This window comes from Schistocerca cancellata, chromosome 1 (genome assembly GCF_023864275.1).
Source record: "Schistocerca cancellata isolate TAMUIC-IGC-003103 chromosome 1, iqSchCanc2.1, whole genome shotgun sequence".
In the NCBI taxonomy this organism is placed as follows: domain Eukaryota; kingdom Metazoa; phylum Arthropoda; class Insecta; order Orthoptera; family Acrididae; genus Schistocerca; species Schistocerca cancellata.
The window spans coordinates 853,930,269-853,952,395 of record NC_064626.1 but is presented as its reverse complement, the minus strand read 5'-3'; the positions used below and the strand labels follow the sequence as shown (position 1 = coordinate 853,952,395).

At 45.3% G+C, this 22,127-nt stretch overlaps 1 protein-coding gene across 2 annotated transcripts in view; it reads left to right on the top strand.

The window, feature by feature from the left end:
- The window catches only part of LOC126189032 (protein outspread), a 763,892-nt gene that overhangs the window by 525,209 nt on the left and 216,556 nt on the right, over positions 1-22,127 (top strand). The gene's annotated exons all lie outside the window — the stretch shown is intronic.

Genomic DNA, 22,127 nt, shown 5'->3' with positions numbered 1-22,127 from the left:
GCAATGAGAATAGAAGTAATAATAAATTAAAAGTATGTTAGAAAAACACAAAGTACCGTATTCAAATTTTAAGGAGATATGATGGTAGATGATAGGAAGGACTTGGATAAAGAGAGAAATATTACCCTGTCTGAGCCGACCTGCTCTGAAAGCCTCGGAACTACTTCCAGCCTTGCAAACCCTATTCACTACAGTTTAATTTACGGATTAACATTTCTAAACACTATTTACAAAAAAACACTAACTATTATATACATTGTGGAAAGAGCGGTGACCTGCGAGTGTAAAATACGTTACTTTTTGGGATTATTAATTAACCTTTAGTTCCTATATTGTGTGTCTTGAATTTTACCTTTTATGTTGACTATATACGAAGTGTTCAGTTACAAGTGCTACAGCCGGCCGCGGTGGTCTAGCGGTTCTGGCGCTGCAGTCCGGAACCGCGGGACTGCTACGGTCGCAGGTTCGAATCCTGCCTCGGGCATGGGTGTTGTGTGATGTCCTTAGGTTAGTTAGGTTTAAGTAGTTCTAAGTTCTAGGGGACTTATGACCTAAGATGTTGAGTCCCATAGTGCTCAGAGCCATTTTGAACAAGTGCTACATTCCACCAGCGGTTTAATGACCGCAGGATGGATATGCCCGCTGTTTATACTTCAGCTAGGATAGGTGTACAGTGTTGATTGGAGTATACTGTTTATTCTAATAGAGGAGAAGTGGAAGTCAAATAAAAACGAGTCAGATCGAAAAAAACTTTAAGGAAGGTGTTTATTATCATTCTGTTACAGTATAATAGTCGCCGACATATTTCCAAGGTTGTTTCGAGTACGCTGACACATCTTCCATACAGTCCCGATCTCCCTTCGTGCGATTTCCATATTTCCTGAGACCTGAAGAAAGATATTCGTTTGGCTGCCGATTTGATTCGAGCGAAGAGGTGCTCGCCGGGTTGCCAAACGCAAACACTTTCCCATGAAGGCACTGACCGTCCTCTGTCACAGTGGGGTAAACGTCTCAACAGTTATGGCGATTACTTTTTTTCCCCATCTGTCTCGTTTTCATTTGACTACCCCTCATATGTAACGCTATCACAAGTCAGACACTGGCTTCGTACATTCGCCTCTCGTATTCTGAGACACATCGCTAGCTCAGACGCAAATGTAGGTCGCAGCGTGTATTCCCCAATCCAACAACGAGGCAGCCGCGTGGCGCGGTCTGCGACTTCCAGCTGGACCGCGACCGGCCAGGAGACAATGGCGGTGATGGATGGCGGCGCGGCCACAATGGCTGCCGGACGTTGACTCTGCAGCCTCCACCTGTTACGCAAGGAGCCGTCCTCCGCTCTCGCCGCTTGCGTATTCTGCGCTCTGTACTCGTTCAGGGCCCATTGCGAGAGGCGTCCGGCGTAGCTGCGGTGAAGGGGACATAGGGGCGGGAGAAGGCGACGAGACTCTATTCCTGAGGAGAGTGCTAAGTGGCTGGTTCTTGTGCCAAAAGGGGAGCAACCAGATCGGCGCATATCTCCCTGACTTTTACAATACGTCTCGTAGAGCACCTAACTTAAGGTCTCATAGTCTGGCCTGACGCTATACGGACGTTTTTGGTTAATATCTATAAATAGGACCTGAGGTTGGGTAGTGTGCAACCTGTTTATTTATTTCGATCAGTTGCTGTGATTGATGTGGCGTGTCGTTCGAAGTAGTTACTCAAACAGCTATTGTCGTAAGCGCCTTGCTGTTGGTTGATTTATTCGGGGGAAGGGACCAAACAGCGTGAACATCGGTCCCATCGGATTAGGAAAGGACGGGGAAGGAAGTCAGCTGTGCCCTTTCAAAGGAACCATGCCGGCATTTGTCTGAAGCGATTTAGGGAAATCACAAAAAAATTAATTAGGATGGGCGGACGCAAGTTTGAACTGTAGTCCTTCCGAATGCGAATCCAGTGTACTAATCACTGCGCCACCTCGCTCGGTTGCTTTTCTGTTACTGAAAATGTCTTCGTCGTTATCGAATGTATAGCAGGATAACTTTCGATCAACCTGTTGTTCTGTATATGTTTTCAATTGATGACAGAGGATCTCAACCGACAGAAGAAAGAAAACAAACTATAGCAGTGTATAAACGAAAAAGTAATCTTTTTGATGTGATCCCGGTTGCGTGCCAGTATCGTTGCATACGAGTATTACTCCAATCAGCTTCTCAACAGCGCCTCATGACGCGCTGGGTTCACGGCCTCTCATTCCACCGAGGTGGTCACCGGAAATCAAACACCAGTACTCGGCGACAGTAAGGACTTGTCAGCGGAGGCGCTCTTGGTAGTAGTAGTAGTAGTAGTAGTAGTGTGATTTAACAGGATATAAGTAGTCAGTTGAGATCAGAACCAGACATCAGTCGTGTGAATTCATTGACTTACTGCTGAAACTATACACAGAAAGCGTCATCATCTCACTATCTACTTGCAGACTGGTTCTTAAAGATCGAGCAGCATCAAATATTTAGTAAGTATGCCAAATAATAACATTCCAAACAACTGTTACTCTGTGAGCGCAATATTTCCGAAAATCCAATGGTATAAAATTGGCTGTTGTGTTAAAAGTGTTTTAGTTGCTATGGTTCTGTTAAAGCCGGATAAAATGTTTGTCGTCAGTAACGCAAAGCAAAAGGAACATGGGTTATCAGTTTTAGGCTTTTGTATTTTGCAGTTATGGTGGCTTTAGCTTCTCGAGCAATGCAGTAGAAAAAACTGATATGGAGCCGCTATAATTTCAAAATCGTAACACCTAATATTGATAACGTATGTTCATTTTCTTTAAGTTAATGGCGACAAATATTTTAATACAGCTCAATCAGAAGCATAGCTACTGAAATACTTGGAACACTATAATAAATGTCATGCCATTGTATTTTGTCTAATATTACGCTCATAGAGAAGCACGTTGCTTCATGTGTCATTACTAAATATTTGGAGATTCCTGAATATCCGTGAACCAACGCGACAGCGGCTTGTTAGATAGTAATTACATTTAATTTGATTTTTTACCTCCATTTGGCTTTAAAACTGCACTGCACATATATGTGCATTAGTGCAAATGTCGACGGTATGTATTGCGTTATCTTGTGTGGAAGCAGACTAGTTCCATTTACTCACGGTAGGTACTGTTGACAACTGCAATGCCCACTCTACTCTTCGCCCTCACGCTTTCGCTCAGTACTGCTCGGTCCTGTCACTGGTTTGTTATTCTGGCAGCGTTAAATGTTTTGTGCTGTACATCTACGTCTACATCCATACTCCGCAAGTCAGTTGACGGTGTGTAGCGGAGGGTACATTGAGTACCTCTATCGGTTCTCCCTTCTATTCCAGTGTCGTATTGTTCGTGGAAAGAAGGATTGTCGGTATGCCTCTGTGTGGGCTCTAATCTCTCTGATTTTATCCTCATGGTCTCTTCGCGAGATGTACGTAGGAGGGAGCAATATACTGCTCGACTCCTCGGTGAAGGTATGTTCTCGAAACTTCAAGAAAAGCCCGTACCGAGCTACTGAGCGTCTCTCCTGCAGAGTCTTCCAGTGGAGTTTATCTATCATCTCCGTAACGCTTTCGCGATTACTAAATGATCCTGTAACGAAGCGCGCTGCTCTCCGTTGGATCTTCTCTATATCTTCTATCAACCCTATCTGGTACGGATCCCACACTGCTGAGCAGTATTCAAGCAGTGGGCGAACAAGCGTACTGTAACCTACTTCCTTTGTTTTCGGATTGCATTTCCTTAGGATTCTTCCAATGAATCTGTCTGGCATCTGCTTTACCGACGATCAACTTTATATGATCAATCCATTTTAAATCACTCCTAATGCGTACTCCCAGATAATTTATGGAATTAACTGCTTCCAGTTGCTGACCTGCTATATTGTAGCTAAATGATAGGGGATTACATATAATAGCCGTTTGCACTGTTATGAAGATATTTTCACAAATCAGAGGTAAGTGTAATGACAAGCTACAATCACAATATTTCTCTCTAGAGAACCACTGGACTACACGGCTCCCTTTTGGCAAAACATTCAGAAAATGTTCCTCAACAATCCCAGAAATACAGTCTGTGGAGAGAGAGAGAGAGAGAGAGAGAGAGAGAGAGAGAGAGAGAGAGAGAGAGAGAGAGAGAGAGAGGGGGGGGGGATGGAGGGAGGGACGTGGGCGAGGATGGAGGAGGAGGAAGAAGAAGAGTGGGGCACGGGTTCCTCACTTGACGAACATTTTGCGAGAATCTTTTCCTAGCTAACGCATATGCCGTCAAACGAATAGCGGGTATATGTGGAAGGTTAGGAAGCGACTCGTGTTGGAAGTCACGCCTGGTCGGAGCTACTGCGGCTCAAGACTGAAGTGCGGGTGGCGCTCAGCGGCTGCGCTGCGACTTTCACCGGCCGGTGCGGCAGGCGGCGCCGCGCAGTGCCGTGCCGTGTCGTGGTACGCACTGCTGCCAGCGCGCACGCACCGGTCGTGAATTCCAAACGGCAGCCCGCGCCACCTTGCGAAACGCATTCCTGCGCACACTCTGCAACGCACAGCGCACCACGTTGCCGCCATTTCATTCAGGCGAAAACAGCGAGAGAGAGAGAGAGAGAGAGAGAGAGAGAGAGAGAGAGAGCAGGCGCCGTTCCCTCCCCCGCTCGCTGGGCTCGTGAGCTGTGAGCTGGCTCGGTGGTCGTGCGCCATCAGGCGCCGCCGGGCGGCCGCCCGTGCCGTGTAGCTCCCCGTTGTGGCCGACCCGCGCTTCCGGCACGATCTGCCCCGCCGGCTCCTGTCCCAGCCGCTCGCACCGACTCGTCGCACTGCCGGACCCGACTCCCTTCCTCGGAACACCTCAAGTGCTTTGTCAATCCAAATCCGTGCTGGGCTGTGACTGAATTTCAAGTCCGGCTCATTCCTCCGAAACGCTCGTTCCAGTTCCAGGCAGCCGGCCTTTGTGGCCGTGCGGTTCTAGGCGCTTCAGTCTGGAACCGCGTGACCGCTACGGTCGCATGTTCGAATCCTGCCTCGGGCATGGATGTGTGCGATGTTCTTAGGTTAGTTAGGTTTAAGTAGTTCTACGTTCTAGGGGACTGATGACCTCAGGTGTTAAGTCCCATAGTGCTCAGAGCCATTTGAACCATTTTGAAATTTTGTAATAGACTGTTAGACTAGAACAGAACAACAAAAATGGAAGGAATGTAGTGGTCCAATTTCTCCTTCGACGGTGCTGTAAAAGCTTACGATAGACAGCCCATAACCGTGGGTTCGCTGCGTCTTTCACTCAAACCTCCAGATGAGAAACACTCAGATCGTTACCAAACGTTGTGTGTCGATAGAGTATCAACCAAACCAGTGTTACGTCCTGTTGTCCAGTAGAAGTTGCGCAAACGGTAATTAAAAGTAATACCAGAAGTACGGAGTATAGGAAAAGCGTATCTGTGATGTGTTAATGCGAAGATGTGTGGTAGAGCGTCAGATCAACGTACTACACACGTTACGAGTTCGGAATCCATTATGGCGGTTTTTTTAACACTTGACGCGTGAAATTTATATGGGAGAACATTTTTCTGACATGTAAAAGGACGTTTCGGAGTTTGTAGCAATATTGCTTTGGCAGTCTGCTTTCTCTTCTTTCGCTGGAAATAGCACACCTATAGAGTACATCTGTATAGATAACATTATCTATACAAATGTACTCTGCCGAAAAGTCCTTTTACATGTCAGAAAAAATGTTCTCCCATATAAGAGTTTCGCACTTAAATTGTTAAAAAAAAAAAATATCGCCGTGATTGGGTTTCGAACTCGGGACTTGGCGTCCAACGATATTACGCTTTACCAAGTCACCTACCACACACATATCCGCATTCACATTTCATAGATACGTTTTTCCTATACTTCGTAGTTCCGGTGTTGCTTTTAATTGCCATTTACATATGTTCTACTTAACGACAGCACACAGCGCGAATTATGTCGGTGTTTAGGTTGATACAGTTCCACGCAAGTAAACTTCTTCGAAAGGAGACACTGCCTTTCCCTATAACAGTAAGACAGTAAGTTTGACGGCGAGAGGACCTCGAAACTCGAACCTCTCTCTGCTCGTCACGACTACTGCACTGCTGATAAAAATGCGAGTGCACGGAGGCGGGCGAGAAAACAGCAGGTTGCCCCAGAATGGAGAAGAGCGGCCGGCCAGTGTGGGGTCGGCAGTCTGGGTGAAAGTGGGGTCCGCGGGTCGCGGGTCACCCGGCAGAAGCGGCGAGGCGGCCACGCGTGGGAACCCAGGCCGCTGGCGCGTCGTGACGGCAGCGGGCCGCGCTTGCGTCACCTGTCTCCGCTAATACTGCCGTCTGCGGTAAGCTTGTTATACACGCGCCGCTTATGCGGTTCAGGCCGCTCTCGCTACACCACAGCTACTGCAGCTGCAGCTTTCACGCCCACACCGCGTAATCACACTGTTTAACGCGGACCGCCGTTGTGTCTCACTTCGCTTGTTCTCCTGTTTTGAATCCAGATTATCCACGTAAGGCGAAAAAGTAGTACCATCTTATTAAACTGACCGCCTTCCTAGCTGAGCGTCAACGCGGCAGACTGTCATGCGGGGGACACGGATTCAGTTCCCGGTTCTTTGCTTGGTAGGAGGAATGGAACTGGGTGCATTCAGCCTCGTGAGGTCTGTCGAGGAGCTACTTAAAAAAAAAAACAGTAGTGTCACCAAAATGTAGAAGCGGTGGGATGATCCCATGTTCTCCCATACCGCATCCAGATGACACCATAAGTCGGGAAAGGACACGGCTACTGGGTGGCATCGCGTAGCATTCAGAGCTTAACCGCGGAATTTTTTTTTTTCTACGTGTGCCATCTAAGACTGACCACAATCAATTTTTAAATGATGTTTAATCGTGTGGATCCATGGTTTGGCCCTGGGGAAAGAGGAGGGTGATTCTTCGCAGTGCTCTACTGTCCTTCCTCCCTTCACACGCCACCAAACCCCCACTTTTGACACGCTACAAATGCCTGCGATTTTATGATTACAACAGATCATCTAAAATCTTATAATAATAATAATAATAATAATAATAATAATAATAATAATAAACTTTCCAAACAACAAATAGAAACAGTAGATCACATCACAAGCGGATGTACAATACTAGCAAACACAGAACACCCCAGAAGACATGACAATGTAGCAAAAATAATACATCAACAACTTGCCAAACAACATAAACTAATAAAACAACACGTTCCCACATAAAAGTATGCACCACAAAATGTACTGGAGAATGATGAATACAAATTAAACTGGAACAGAACCATTATAACAGATAAAACAACACCACATAACAAACCTGACATCATGCTCATCAATAAAAAGAAGAAATTAACACAACTAATCGAAATATCCATACCCAATACAACAAATATACAGAGGAAAACAGTAGAAAAAATTGAAAAATACATCCAACTGACTGAGGAAGTCAAAGACATGTGGCATCAGAATAAAGTTGACATTGTACCAATTATACTATCAACTACAGGAGTCATACCACACAATATCCACCAGTACATCAACGCAATACAGCTACATCCAAACTTATATATACAACTACAGAAATCTGTAATTATTGATACATGTTCAATTACCCGAAAGTTCCTAAATGCAATGTAACATATACCGTACAGTTAAAAGGAAGTCACGCCTGACCAAGGTCCGCGTCACTTTCCATTTTTAACCAGACGTAACGTCTGAGAAAGGAAAGAAATAATAATATTGTTTACATCGGTGGTGAGTACGACACTTTAACATAACGCCCAAGAAACTGCAAATAAGAAAAATATAGACTTTGAAAAGCATTGCCCGAAAATTGAAAACTACATGTGCCATGCAGTTAATTTACGCTCAAACTCTCACAACTTTGGCAAAGTCATAATTTGCACAGTGTAAATCGAAGTGAACACACTGCACTATAAATATTTCAGTAAGCACTACGACTCTGAAGACACATCTGCAGACTGTGTCTGTGCGAGCGTGTAATCGAGTGGAATGTTATTTCTTTCAGTCCTCATATTTTCCAAACTCCACATACTGTCTCCTTTGCACCTTCCCCTGGGAGGAATTATGAGAGAGTGTATAAATTCCACTTTAGAGCAAACTGTATGCTACGGAGGACATGACCTCACCAATATCTGTCGTCTCAGGGTTGCTGCTACAGCAGTGTTTGGAAAATTCAGGAGCCGTTTGGAAAAGGAGAGACAAGCTATTAGGTTGGAGGCAATTTCCTACTGATAATGTAGACTGTAGACCGTTATCCACCAGCGGCATTTCTCTGGTTAAGGTCCCACTCAAGTACAGCAAGTACAGGTTATTGACATATCAGGACATTTCGGTGAAATATCTGCAGAAAATGATTATTGGAATGAAATAAGAAAAATGATAGCTTGCATTGAAAGATTGAAGTGTTTGTTTTCTCCGTGCGCTGTTGGGCAGTGGACTGGTAGAGAAATAATGCCAAACTGCTTCGATGAACCTTTTGCCAAACACTTCATTGCGAATTGCAAAAAAAAGTTCAAATGGCTCTGAGTACTATGGGACGTAACATTTGAGGTCATCAGTCCCCTAGACTTAGAACTACTTAAACCTAACTAACCTAAGGACATCACACACACATCCATGCCCGAGAAACTGAAGCGCCTAGAACCGCTCGGTCACACCGGCCGGCTGTTAACTGCAGAATAGTCACGTATATGTGGATGTAGATTATCTCGAATGAGACAGTGTTGATTAGTGTTAAGGATGGGAAAGTGGTGGAGGGGAATCTAAATTTCGAATTCAACCTATCCGTAGAGTATGTCATACACCGAAGTTCGCATGACAGACTGGAGACGAGTGTGAAAATGGAGATGACACTTAAATATTGTCAGACTTAAAAAGAAGGAAAACTTTTGTTACAAGAAAAAGTACTGCTATGGGATTGAGCTATTCACAGGCGCATCTTCGAGAAGTTTGCTTTTAATAAAAAAATTTGGAATTTATAGTCATGATGTCAACAGATCGCGTAATTTGTCAATAGTAACTAGAATTATAGGGGATAGGGTCTAAACAGTTATAATTTAGTAAGATATAAAGGACGGTCAGAATCACGCCTATGAAAATACTGGAAACAACATTGGGCACTCTAAGTAACGGCCATTTTAGGTATTCACTCACATAACGTTGACGTTGAAATAGATATTGTATATACAACAATGATGAAGGATCACAAGTGGTATCCTTACGCCAGTCTGTATATAAAGCACATATATCAACGGCAGTTTACAGAGCGAAAACTGTCATCAGTAATGTTTTGTTATTGGTTACCCATTCAGCAGTTTTGTTCATGGTATTTGATTCACACGATGGATTTAAAAACTACAGTATTTGTTTTTGTGTAATTTCTAAATCGATTGTTTGAATTAAATACCATGAATAAAACAACTGAATGGACAAGCCAGTAACAGTGTATTACTGAAATACAGCTGAACGCTCCTAAAGTTTCATCCTTGAGATATATTCTCAGCTAACGACTTAAGTAGCATTCAGGGTAACACTCTGATGAAAATCTCCCCCTTCTGCTGGCTGATAACTCTCCATTAAAGTTCTTCCAACTAAGATATAGTGTACTAACATCATTTTATCCACGATTGTTTGAGAACACCGCGTCTGTTTTCATAAATATCATTTAAGAAAAAACAGCAACTATCCACATTTTGAGGGCTAATTTATTTTGTCGAAATAAATCATTCACCGAAAACGTGGCTGTTTCCAATTTTTTCTTAAGTGATATGTAATACATTTTGTTTTGGTAATCCAGGTGATAGCAGTCCATGAGGTATACATGGACCCGTGCGCCTTAGTGTTACACTGTAAGCACATGATAATTATCTTCATTGCAATCATCCCGAGCTATTTTTGTGATTTAACTGTTCATTTAGCAGATAATCTTCGCACCATAACCATAAGCTGAAAATTTAACTTTACGTTTCCCGTCCTTGAAGATGGCATTGAAGTTGTACCGGGAGCATAATACCTCATTTCTAATTTAAACGATTTCCTTACATTATACAGTGAATATAATGAATAAGTAATAGAATGAATGAACTTATTTTTTCTCAAAATACGATGGATGCGCTCGGGAAGTCACTACTTACAGAATGATACGGGAAAGAGAGGTCGTGTGTCTGGTGATGTCTTACTGGTTTCATTAAAAGTGCTTTTGCAGAGCGCGAAGAACGGTAGTCACCTTACAGTTTGTCTTGTTCAGCGTGATCCGGCGTAAGATTAGGTAGTATGGGCCAATTTTAGCGCGCTGACTTTCAAAGTGAATACAGTTAGGTTTACTGACGAAGCTGCTGCTCCATTAGCTAACACACACCGCCGATAGAATCGGTAAGAGGTACCGGATAAGCTGTCGTGTCCCGAGCAACCTCGGTCAACAGTGACGAGGCTGAACGCGGCACTGCTTTTGTGCTGCGGCAACGCGTGGCCATTTTCACATATGGACACCCGGCATTAAGGGCGCCCGTCTGTTAGGCTTTCGTGCCGTTAAAAGCGCTCCGTCGGACAGCGCCTGGCGTGTCGATCAGGCCGCGTTGTGTAAGGGCATCAAGCGCTGCGTCGGCCTCAGCTGTCCGCCCATTACTTCCCGAGAACGCTGTTCAGCCGAGCGCTCCCCTGCAAGCACTTGTTACGTGGCTGGCCACTGCACGGGCACGCACCACCACTGTTAATCGACGGCCGATCCTGTGCCAGCCATTGCGGGGGGGGGGGGGGGGGGGGGGGTTCTTTTGGGGAGGAAACCAGACAGCGAGGTCATCGGTCTCATCGGATTATGGAAGGAAGTCGGCCGTGCCCTTTCAAAGAAACCATCCCGGCATTTGCGTGGAGCGATTTAGGGAAATCACGGAAAACCTAAATCAGGATGGCCGGACGCGGGATTGAACCGTCGTCCTCCCGAATACGAGTCCAGTGTCTAACCACTGCGCCACCTTGCTCGGTCCCCAGCCATTGGATTCTATATTTTTCTTCGCGTTTGTTTTTGCAGCATTGGAACTTGGCATATCCAGTCCTGAATTTCTGTTCAGAATTACAAATACGCACCAAAGGTGAACGAGAGATGTAGCTTATCATACCCAAGACAATAAAGTCTGGAGTGTCTCAGACGAACGTATTCTTCGACATAGCGCTCCCAGGTCTACGCCGTACGCGCAAACGACCATCACTTGCGTCCAAGCAGAATTTGCTTTCACCGCTGAAGACACGGCTGCCCATCCCATCTTCTTAGTGATTGTCTGACGGCACCAGTCAAGCCGTGCACGTCGATCCTGTGGCGTGAATGGAGGACGGGCTAGATGTGTGCGTGTCCGTAGACCGATTGCGGAGTTACTGGTTCATATGGCTCTGGATTCCCGGCGGGATCAGGGATTTTATCTGCCTCGTGATGACTGGGTGTTGTGTGCTGTCCTTAGGTTACTTAGGTTTAAGTAGTTCTAAGTACTAGGGGACTGATGACCATAGATGTTAAGTCCCATAGTGCTCAGAGCCATTTGAACCATATGGCTGTGAGCACTATGGCACTTAACTTCTTTGGTCTTCAGTCCCCTAGAACTTAGAACTACTTAAACCTAACTAACCTAAGGACATCACACAAACCCATGCCCGAGGCAGGATTCGAACCTGCGACCGTAGCGGTCGCGCGGTTCCAGACTGTAGCGCCTAGAACCGCTCGGCCACTCCGACCGGCGCGGAGTTATTAAACACGGTTTTCCGAAACTCCTTCACCAAAGAAGACGAAGTAAAAAAATCGTGAATTCCAATCAAGAACACCTGCCAAGATCAGAAACATAGAAGTAGATATCCTCGGTGTAACAAAGCAGCTTAAAGCACTTAATAAAGTCATGGCCTCCGCTCAAATTGTAGACCAGTCAGGTTCCTCTCAGAGTATGATGATAAAATAGCTCCATATTTAGCAATTATATACAACCACTCGCTCACAAAAAGATACGTACCTAAAGACTGGAAAATTGCTCAAGTCACACCAATACCCAAAAAGGGAAGTAGGAGTAATCCGCTGAATTGCAGGCTTACATCACTAACGTCGATTTGCAGTCGATATGAAGTACCTCCAAGAGAAAGATTTATTGACATATAAGCATGGATTCAGAAAATATCGTTCTTGTGAGACGCAACTAGCTCTTTATACTCATGAAGTAACAAGTGCTATCGACAGGGGATGTCAAGTTGATTCCATATTTTTAGATTTCCAGAAGGCTTTCGACACCGTTCCTCACAAGCGTCTTCTAATCAAACTGCGTGCCTACGGAGTATCGCCTCAGTTGTGCGACTGGATTCGTCATTTCCTGTCAGAAAGGTCACAGTTCGTAGTAATAGACGGAAAGTCATCGAGTAAAACAGAAGTAATATCCGGCGTTCCCCAAGGAAGTGTTACAGGCCCTCAATTGTTCCTGATCTATATTAACGACATAGGAGACAAGCTGAGTAGCTCTCTTAGATTGTTTGCAGATGATCCTGTCATTTACCGTCTTGTAAAGACATCAGATGATCAAAACGACTTGCAAAATAATTTAGATAAGATATTTGTATGGTGCGAAAAGTGGCAATTGACCCTGAATAAAGAAAAGTGTGAAGTTACTCACATGAGTACTAAAAGAAATCAGCAAAATTTCGATTACGCGATAAGTCACACAAATCAAAGGGACTGATGACCTTAGATTTTAAGCCCCATAGTGCCTACAGCCATTTGAACCATTTTTGAACTCTCCAAAACTCTGGAAGAACCGGACGTCTCCCCGAGTCCCCGCCATACTCGATAACGATGAATACATTGCTTCGCGGTCGCGTTTCTTTTTTATAGAAATAATGTTTTAGGTCTTAGGCTTCTACATTATGAAACACTAAAGAAACCTACAATTCTGATGTTCAGACCGACTTTGTAGAGGTTCTGAGGTTCTCTTCAGGGCGAGTAACTGAGTCAACAGAACTATGTGTTAGATAATCTGAGGACACTAGCGTCTGTCGAACGAAACTACTAAAATCGCGACCTGTGGCGTTCTGTCCGTATCTTACATTAATAAGAAAGGATGCTGCGTACCATGCAGACGATGCCTGCTTTTGAGAAACTAAAACTGTGTGCCTGGCCACGACTCTAACCCGGTTCACTTTCTTTTTATTACATTTGCCCAATAATTAACTTACTAAGCGCGAAAGTGTCACAGAAATGTTCATCAAACTGCAATACCAGACGCTACAAGACAGGCGTTGTGCGTCACGGTGTGATTTATTGTTAAGACTCTGAGAGAGTACGTTCCTAGGAGACGCGACCAACATTTTGCTTCCTCCTATATGTACACTACTGGCCATTAAAATTGGTAAACCACGAAGATGACGTGCCACAGACGCGAAATTTAACGGGCAGCACACGATGCTGACACGAGGAAAGTTTCCAACCGATTTCTCATACACAAACAGTAATTGACCGGCGTTGCCCGGTGAGTCGTCGTTGCGATGCCTCGAGTAAGAAGCAGAAATGCGTACCATCACGTTTCCGACTTTGATAAATGTCAGATTGTAGCCTATCGCGATTGCGGTTTATCGTATCGCGACATTGCTGCTCGCGTTGGTCGAGATCCAATGACTGTTAGCAGAATACGGAATCGGTGGATTCAGGAGGGTAATACGAAACGCCGTGCTGGGTCCCAAAGGCCTCGCATCACTAGCAGTCGAGATGACAGACATCTTACCCGCATGGCTGTAGCGGATCGTGGAGCCACGTCTTGATCACTGAGTCAACAGATGGGGAAGTTTGCAAGACATCAACCATCTGCACGAACAGTTCGACGACGTTTGCAGCAGCATGGACTATCAGCTCGGAGACCATGGCTGCGGTTACCCTTGACGCTGCATCACAGACAGGAGCGCCTGCGATGGTGTACTCAACAACGAACCTGGGTGCACGAATGGCGAAACGTCATTTTTTCGGATGAATCCAGGTTCTGTTTACAGCATCATGATGGTTGCATCCGTGTTTGGTGACATCAGGGTGAACGCACATTGGAAGCGTGTATTCGTCATCGCCATACTGGCGTATCACCCGGCGTGATTGTATGGGGTGCCATTGGTTACACGTCTCGGTCACCTCTTGTTCGCATTGACGGCACTCTGAACAGTGGACGTTACATTTCAGATGTGTTGCGACCCGTGGCTCTAGCCTTCATTCGATCCCTTCGAAACCCTACATTTCAGCAGGATAATGCACGACCGCATGTTGCAGGTCCTGTACGGGCATTTCTGGATACAGAAAATGTTCGACTGCTGCTCTGGCAAGCTCATTCCCCAGACCTCTCACCAATTGAAAACGTGTGGGCAATGTTGGCCGAGCAACTGGCTCGTCACAATACGCCATCACTACTCTTGATGAACTGCGGTATCTTGTTGAAGCTGCGTGGGACAGCTGTACTTGTACACGCCATCCAAGCTCTGTTTGACTCAATGCCCAGGCGTATCAAGGCCGTTATTACGGCCAGAGGTGGTTGTTCTTGGTGCTGATTTCTCAGGATCTACGCACCCAAACTGCGTGAAAATGTAATCACATGTCAGTTTTAGTATAATTTGTCCAATGAATACCCATTTATCTTTCTTCTTGGTGTAGCAAGTTTAATGGCCAGTAGTGTATCTTACTAAAAGACCATGAAGGTAAAATTAGAGCCCACACGAAGACTTACCAACAGGCTTACCAGCCCCATCTAATCACGACTGTAGCAGCACGGTGTTAAGTGCCTCCTGCTACGCTTGCTTGGTACGGAATCCAGACACCAGGACTCGGGGTGTCGGGCTGTGCCTGTGGGCAGGGCGTGCGACATGGCCGGCGCGGCGCGGCGTGGCGTGGCTGCGGCGTATCGCGTGATCTGCAGCGCAGGCGCCGCCTTTGAACTTTCCCTGTGTAATTGCTCGTGACTCACCGCGAGCAGGTACCACCGCGCCGCGCCGGGCTCACCTCCACCTCCGCCACTGGCCACGGCCTCACAGTCGACGCACGGCGCTCTCGCTCCGCCCGCACTTGCCCGACCAGGCATGGCAGCCGACAGTGTGCTCCGCAGTACGACGTTTTTATACGCGGAACACACAAAAAAATAATTACGTTGGCAGATTGAGACTAAAACTAAAGTAACATGGGCTTATTTACTGGAAATTCCTAAGCAACTGTTCAGCTAAGACTTCGTATATTATACTTTTTCGCGCAAGCTGGCATGTTACGAAGTACAACCCTTCTCTCTTAAGATAAGTTTACACTACGCAAGACCTGCCTCACAAAACGGTTGCGCGACGCTATTTCGCGACACAGCCGTCTCTCCCTTCGTTTTCACAGAGCAAACCTTTGTGCGAAACAGGCACGAAAAGAGAGCTGTCTGTGTGGGAGGCGCAACCTCCTAGTTCACTGCCTCGGGCGTAACGAGGAACGACTTTTATACCAAGCTAAATAATACAAACGAGACACTTCGTTTCGCGCCCAAGCACCGACAGAGCCTCGCGCAACACGTTTCGCGGGGTGGACGACGTTTACACCACGCGAGACTTGCTTCCCGAAACACTTCCACGACACTATTTCGTGTGGGGTAAACCCACGTTTAAATGTTTATGCGAGACACTGCCATAAGTATGTATTTGTAATGCTAATGCAGCCTTTATGTCGTTGTTAATGACGAAGAAAGAAATAGGGTTAGAGCGATTAGTACCACTATGCACGTGTGTGTGTGTGTCTGTGTGTGTGTGTGTGTGTGTGTGTGTGTGTGTGTGTGTGTGTGTGTATCCTGGCGAAAATCTTCTTGATGTTCAGACGTTTTTTTTTTTTTTTTTATTGGGTGATTACTTTCCGTAATGGGGTTTACTGGCTATGCTTTACGATAAACGAAGTACGAGGGTGGATAAAAAAAGCAATGCCTCCTTTGTCAAAGTTTAAAATGGCTAACATGTAACAGTGGAATGTAGACATCGTGTGACTGGGGCCTCCCGTCCGGTAGGCCGTTCGCCGGGTGCAAGTCTTTCGATTTCACGCCACTTCAGCGACTTGCGCGTCGATGGCGATGAAATGATGATGATTAGGACAACAGTCCCTGAGCGGAGAAAATCTCCGACCCAGCCGGGAATCGAACCCGGGATCTTAGGATTGACATTCTGTAGCGCTGACCACTCAGCTACCGATGGCAGACAACAGTCGAATTAGTACAGATCACAGTCTGAACTGCCCTCTGCACAACGCTTCCGTTCAACATAGTAACCATGCATTTGTACACATTTGCGCCATCGTTGAACACTGGCATCAAAACCAGTTTGGAAAAATGCAAGGTTTTGCTTTCTGACGCTTTATTTTAAAGTTTTGTTTTAACCTCGTCCGTGAAAGTGCATGGGGCGCTGAATGGACATCAGCAATGTGCGGCATTGGGTGAAGTAGTTCGGTAACTGAGAAACGGGCGTTACAGATAAACCCTGCAGCGACCGGCCGACAACATCTGTCACAAATGCCAATCGAGGACACAGACGTGGTAGAGTTCACAATAAAAGGCTTTAAAATCATTCTGAGGAAAATGGGTCAAGAAGCAAAATGCTGATTTAGTTTTTTTCACACTTGTTTAGATGACTAGCTTTAATCACTGCAAAATGTGTATCAAGTGCATAGAGAGTATGTTGAACGGTAGCGTTGTGTACAGGACAGATCAGGTTAGATCTGTACTAGTTCAGCTGTTATACGGTCATTATTAGTTTTTGTACGATGCAGGCGGCGTTACTTTTTGATCTACATTTGTAAATTAGTGAAGTTGTTAACGAGAATTGAAAATTTGGAATATCGAACTATAATTCTGTCCTTCCAGAATACTCTCCTCATTCAGAGCTGTTCTTGACACACTGGTACAGCAGTCATCTGCGGTTGGAGACAATGCCACTACCTCCGTAAATACGAAATAATTACAGATTTCATGGCAGATGTAGTGGATATTCTTGGCAGACGAAGATAATGAAATAAATGAAAGAAAATCGATCTACAGTCTTCATAGAATTTTTACCAAACCAGTGAACACTGCGAAATCACAGTTTCATCGTCAGGACTCCTGTTGTTATGTAAGGACCTTCATTGCGATCTGAAAATGCGACTAAAAACGCACATGTGTCAATGCTGTTGACTACTCTTGTCTGTTACAGCACAATTAGGGAAATTCCATACGTTCAACAAATGCAGTTTTTAAAGACGACACGTTTGGATGTTACGTTGATGGATGATTGCACATGTCTGACGGCTTCTTTTGAACCCTGATCAGCGTACCTTAAATGTGTTCATCAACTTTTATACAATCTATCTGATTCCTTTGTCATAATTGAATTTAGCTAGTTTTAGAGCTAGGAAGGTACGTCATTCGAGTCTAGTCTGCACGAGACCAAAAGAGAGGGATAGAAATCGTTAAGTACCTGTAGGTGTTCAGTGTTCTAGCAGTAGTGGACATCAGAAGATCCTGAGGAAGATCCCAGCAGAGGGCTCCAAACGTCGATCATTTTAGAAGAAAACAGAAGATTATAAGTTCAGTGATAATGGCCACGAAAGCCTGCGCACTTACATACCTGTAGGTGTGTTTCTTCGTGAGGCAGCGTCGTATGATGAGTGGCGGCTTGCAACAAGAGCTTGGCATAGTGACATAAGAATGTAGATGTCTGTGTATCCCTGTTTTACACTGTTCTAAAGTGAAGAGCGAGCAGGCGAAACTGCAGTCGGTCTACGCAGCAACGTCACTAGGAGCTCCTACATGCTGTTCCCAAGTTACACCGGCTCTTACGCGGCGCATTTTCTGAATCAGAGGCGACGCAGTTTCTAACAATACCACCACTTGCAAAGTAGGTTAGAAATCAGATTAATAATGTTGCTCACGCAGCGTATGTTCGCTTTATCGGGCAACAACAAAGTTATTGACTGTGGATGATATCGTCATAATGGAAATAACGAAGTCACTGTAAAAAAGTTATTAATTTTGGCACTTACCTTGAATGGATTCCCACGAAGATTTCGTCGAAGTTGTTATGGCTCATCTTGTTGATTCTAGGGTGATTCCACTTTGACTGCTGGAAGGTCCAGATCTGTATTTTAGCAATATTTGAAGACCTAACAAATGAGTTTTTCAGGAAATTGGTTCAAATGGTTCTGAGCACTATGGGACTCAACATCTGTGGTTATCAGTCTCCTAGAACTTAGAACTACTTAAACCTAACTAACCTAAGGACATCACACACATCCATGCCCGAGGCAGGATCGGAACCTGCGACCGTAGCGGTCACGCGGTTCCAGGCTGACGCGCGTAGAACCGCACGGCCACACCGGCCGGCTTCAGGAAATTCTTAATGATCAAACAATCCCAGATCAGAACAACGGTATGGTAGAAATAATTTTTGACTTGGTGCTCACGATCCACATTTTTATTAAACTTCTTGTAAAGTCACATATGCTTCTTCTTAATTGTCACATCATCAAGAAAACAGTTTTGTATCAATCTTCATATATTTAATTTCCACTTTAACCAAACACAAGACTTGACTGTTCTTTTACAAAGCGAAATAACAACTTAACTTCTGCAAAGTGAAACAAAGACTGCTCTGTGCGCATTCGCGCCAAAACGGTTACAAGTAAGTCAAAGATTATGACAGTCTCACAGATGTGAACACACCCAAGAACCATATCACTGTAATATATCGATACATCGGAGTACCTATACATTAGTAAAACCAAATGTGAATATTGTCACAAAAATATGTCTGTTACTTCGCCGATATTACTGGTATCGAGAACTGGGGTTGGAGTGCGGTAATGGTCACGTAAATAAAGAACCATTACAAGTTCGAAGACATCTCCGAGGAGTTTCTATTTTCCAGTAAACACATTACCGCTCTAAAGAATACAGACATAATTAACGAATACTCGTACGAACAAAATGTACGTAAATCACCGCATGCTGCACTCCACTGGTAGATTTATATTTGTTTTTAGTCATCCTTCACGGCAGTCATAGCGTTCTTCTGGGAAAGGGAACTTCTCCAACCACAAGCACTGCTCGCTCTTCAGTTTACAGACAAACTATAGTCGAATTGTTGATGGGGTGAGCATTAGGAGGAGAGGAGCATCGGTGTGCGTACATCTAGGCACGTTTTAAAGTTGCGTATTGTGCAAATGTTTCGTATCAAGATGATGATCAGTAATTAATTTTTTTTATTAGGAAGCAGACACTGAGTATGTCTTCAACTGCACTGTACGCTTTAGTGTGGACGCCCACGAGAAGTTTGTCGGGCTCTGTAATACGAGATCCACTCAGCTTCTCCATTACGCGGCGATGTAGCTAGTTAATTAATGTGCAGGCAGGTGAGTAACAGTCCTGCAGCCGCGAGGAAATCTCTGTTCCTGTGGGCAATGAGCCCGCTAGTCGCCGAGTCGCTGCACCTTTCAAAAGACGTCGGCAATTACACCAGCCCGCAACCGGGGATCATCGCTTCCTCATTGCAGCTCATAAATTACGACTTTACGTGCCCGTTGGCGGCGTTATCAAATTGAATTCGGCATTGTCTCTGAGGCGGCCATTGTGGCGCGCGCACCTCCTCTCACGGCGCGTTTGGCTTTGGCTCTGGTGTTGCTTTCTTTTGGCCGCACACTGCCTGCCGCCTGCCGCCTGGCGATAGTGGCGAGCGGAGGCCAGCGCCCTTCGGCGTCTCCAGGCGTCGGGGCCCGGACCTCGCCATTGTTCGCCGTGATGGGAAGGCGCGGGGTGGACGAGGCGTAGCGGAGTGCTTGGTGCAAACTCCCCATTGTGGCCTGGCGTGATGGCCTCGTCGGCACGGCAGGCGGGTTGAGAAAGCTTTTGGCTACCGTTCATCGACATGCCGATGACTTCAGAGACAGCTACGAAACAGATGTGTGGACATCTCCTTCATAGCATCGTTTATGATGTCTCATGCATCATGTTGGAGCGATACAATGCTCAATGGACAAGAAGTGCTACACTACAATGTAATGAAGGCGCGCATGCACACTACTGACCTCTAAAATTGCACCAGCAGCAGAAAGAGAATATGTCTACATCTACATCTACATTTATACTCTACATCTACATTTATACTCCGCAAGCCACCCAACGGTGTGTGGCGGAGGGCACTTTACGTGCCACTGTCATTATCTCCCTTTCCTGTTCCAGTCGCGTATGGTTCGCGGGAAGAACGACTGTCTGAAAGCCTCTGTGCGCGCTCTAATCTCTCTAATTTTACATTCGTGATCTCCTCGGGAGGTATAAGTAGGGGGAAGCAATATATTCGATACCTCATCCAGAAACGCACCCTCTCGAAACCTGGCGAGCAAGCTACACCGCGATGCAGAGCGCCTCTCTTGCAGAGTCTGCCACTTGAGTTTGTTAAACATCTCCGTAACGCTATCACGGTTACCAAATAACCCTGTGACGAAACGCGCCGCTCTTCTTTGGATCTTCTCTATCTCCTCCGTCAACCCGATCTGGTACGGATCCCACACTGATGAGCAATACTCAAGTATAGGTCGAACGAGTGTTTTGTAAGCCACCTCCTTTGTTGATGGACTACATTTTCTAAGGACTCTCCCAATGAATCTCAACCTGGTACCCGCCTTACCAACAATTAATTTTATATGATCATTCCACTTCAAATCGTTCCGCACGCATACTCCCAGATATTTTACAGAAGTAACTGCTACCAGTGTTTGTTCCGCTATCATATAATCATACAATAAAGGATCCTTCTTTCTATGTATTCTCAATACATTACATTTGTCTATGTTAAGGGTCAGTTGCCACTCCCTGCACCAAGTGCCTATCCGCTGCAGATCTTCCTGCATTTCGCTACAATTTTCTAATGCTGCAACTTCTCTGTATACTACAGCATCATCCGCGAAAAGCCGCATGGAACTTCCGACACTATCTACTAGGTCATTTATATATATTGTGAAAAGCAATGGTCCCATAACACTCCCCTGTGGCACGCCAGAGGTTACTTTAACGTCTGTAGATGTCTCTCCATTGAGAACAACATGCTGTGTTCTGTTTGCTAAAAACTCTTCAATCCAGCCACACAGCTGGTCTGATATTCCGTAGGCTCTTACTTTGTTTATCAGACGACAGTGCGGAACTGTATCGAACGCCTTCCGGAAGTCAAGGAAAATGGCATCTACCTGGGAGCCTGTATCTAATATTTTCTGGGTTTCATGAACAAATAATGCGAGTTGGGTTTCACACGATCGCTGTTTCCGGAATCCATGTTGATTCCTACATAGTAGATTCTGAGTTTCCAAAAACGACATGATACTCGAGCAAAAGACATGTTCTAAAATTCTACAACAGATCGACGTCAGAGAGATAGGTCTATAGTTTTGCGCATCTGCTCGACGACCCTTCTTGAAGACTGGGACTACCTGTGCTCTTTTCCAATCATTTGGAACCTTCTGTTCCTCTAGAGACTTGCGGTACACGGCTGTTAGAAGGGGGGCAAGTTCTTTCGCGTACTCTGTGTAGAATCGAATTGGTATCCCGTCAGGTCCAGTGGACTTTCCTCTGTTGAGTGATTCCAGTTGCTTTTCTATTCCTTGGACACTTATTTCAATGTCAGCCATTTTTCCGTTGGTGCGAGGATTTAGAGAAGGAACTGCAGTGCGGTCTTCCTCTGTGAAACAGCTTTGGAAAAAGGTGTTTAGTATTTCAGCTTTACGCTTGTCATCCTCTGTTTCAATGCCATCATCATCCCAGAGTGTCTGGACATGATGTTTCGAGCCACTTACTGATTTAACGTAAGACCAGAACTTCCTAGGATTTTCTGTCAAGTCGGTACCTAGTATTTTACTTTCGAATTCACTGAACGCTTCACGCATAGCCCTCCTTACGCTAACTTTGACATCGTTTAGCTTCTGTTTGTCTGAGAGGTTTTGGCTGCGTTTAAACTTGGAGTGAAGCTCTCTTTGCTTTCGCAGTAGTTTCCTAACTTTGTTGTTGTACCACGGTGGGTTTTTCCCGTCCCTCACAGTTTT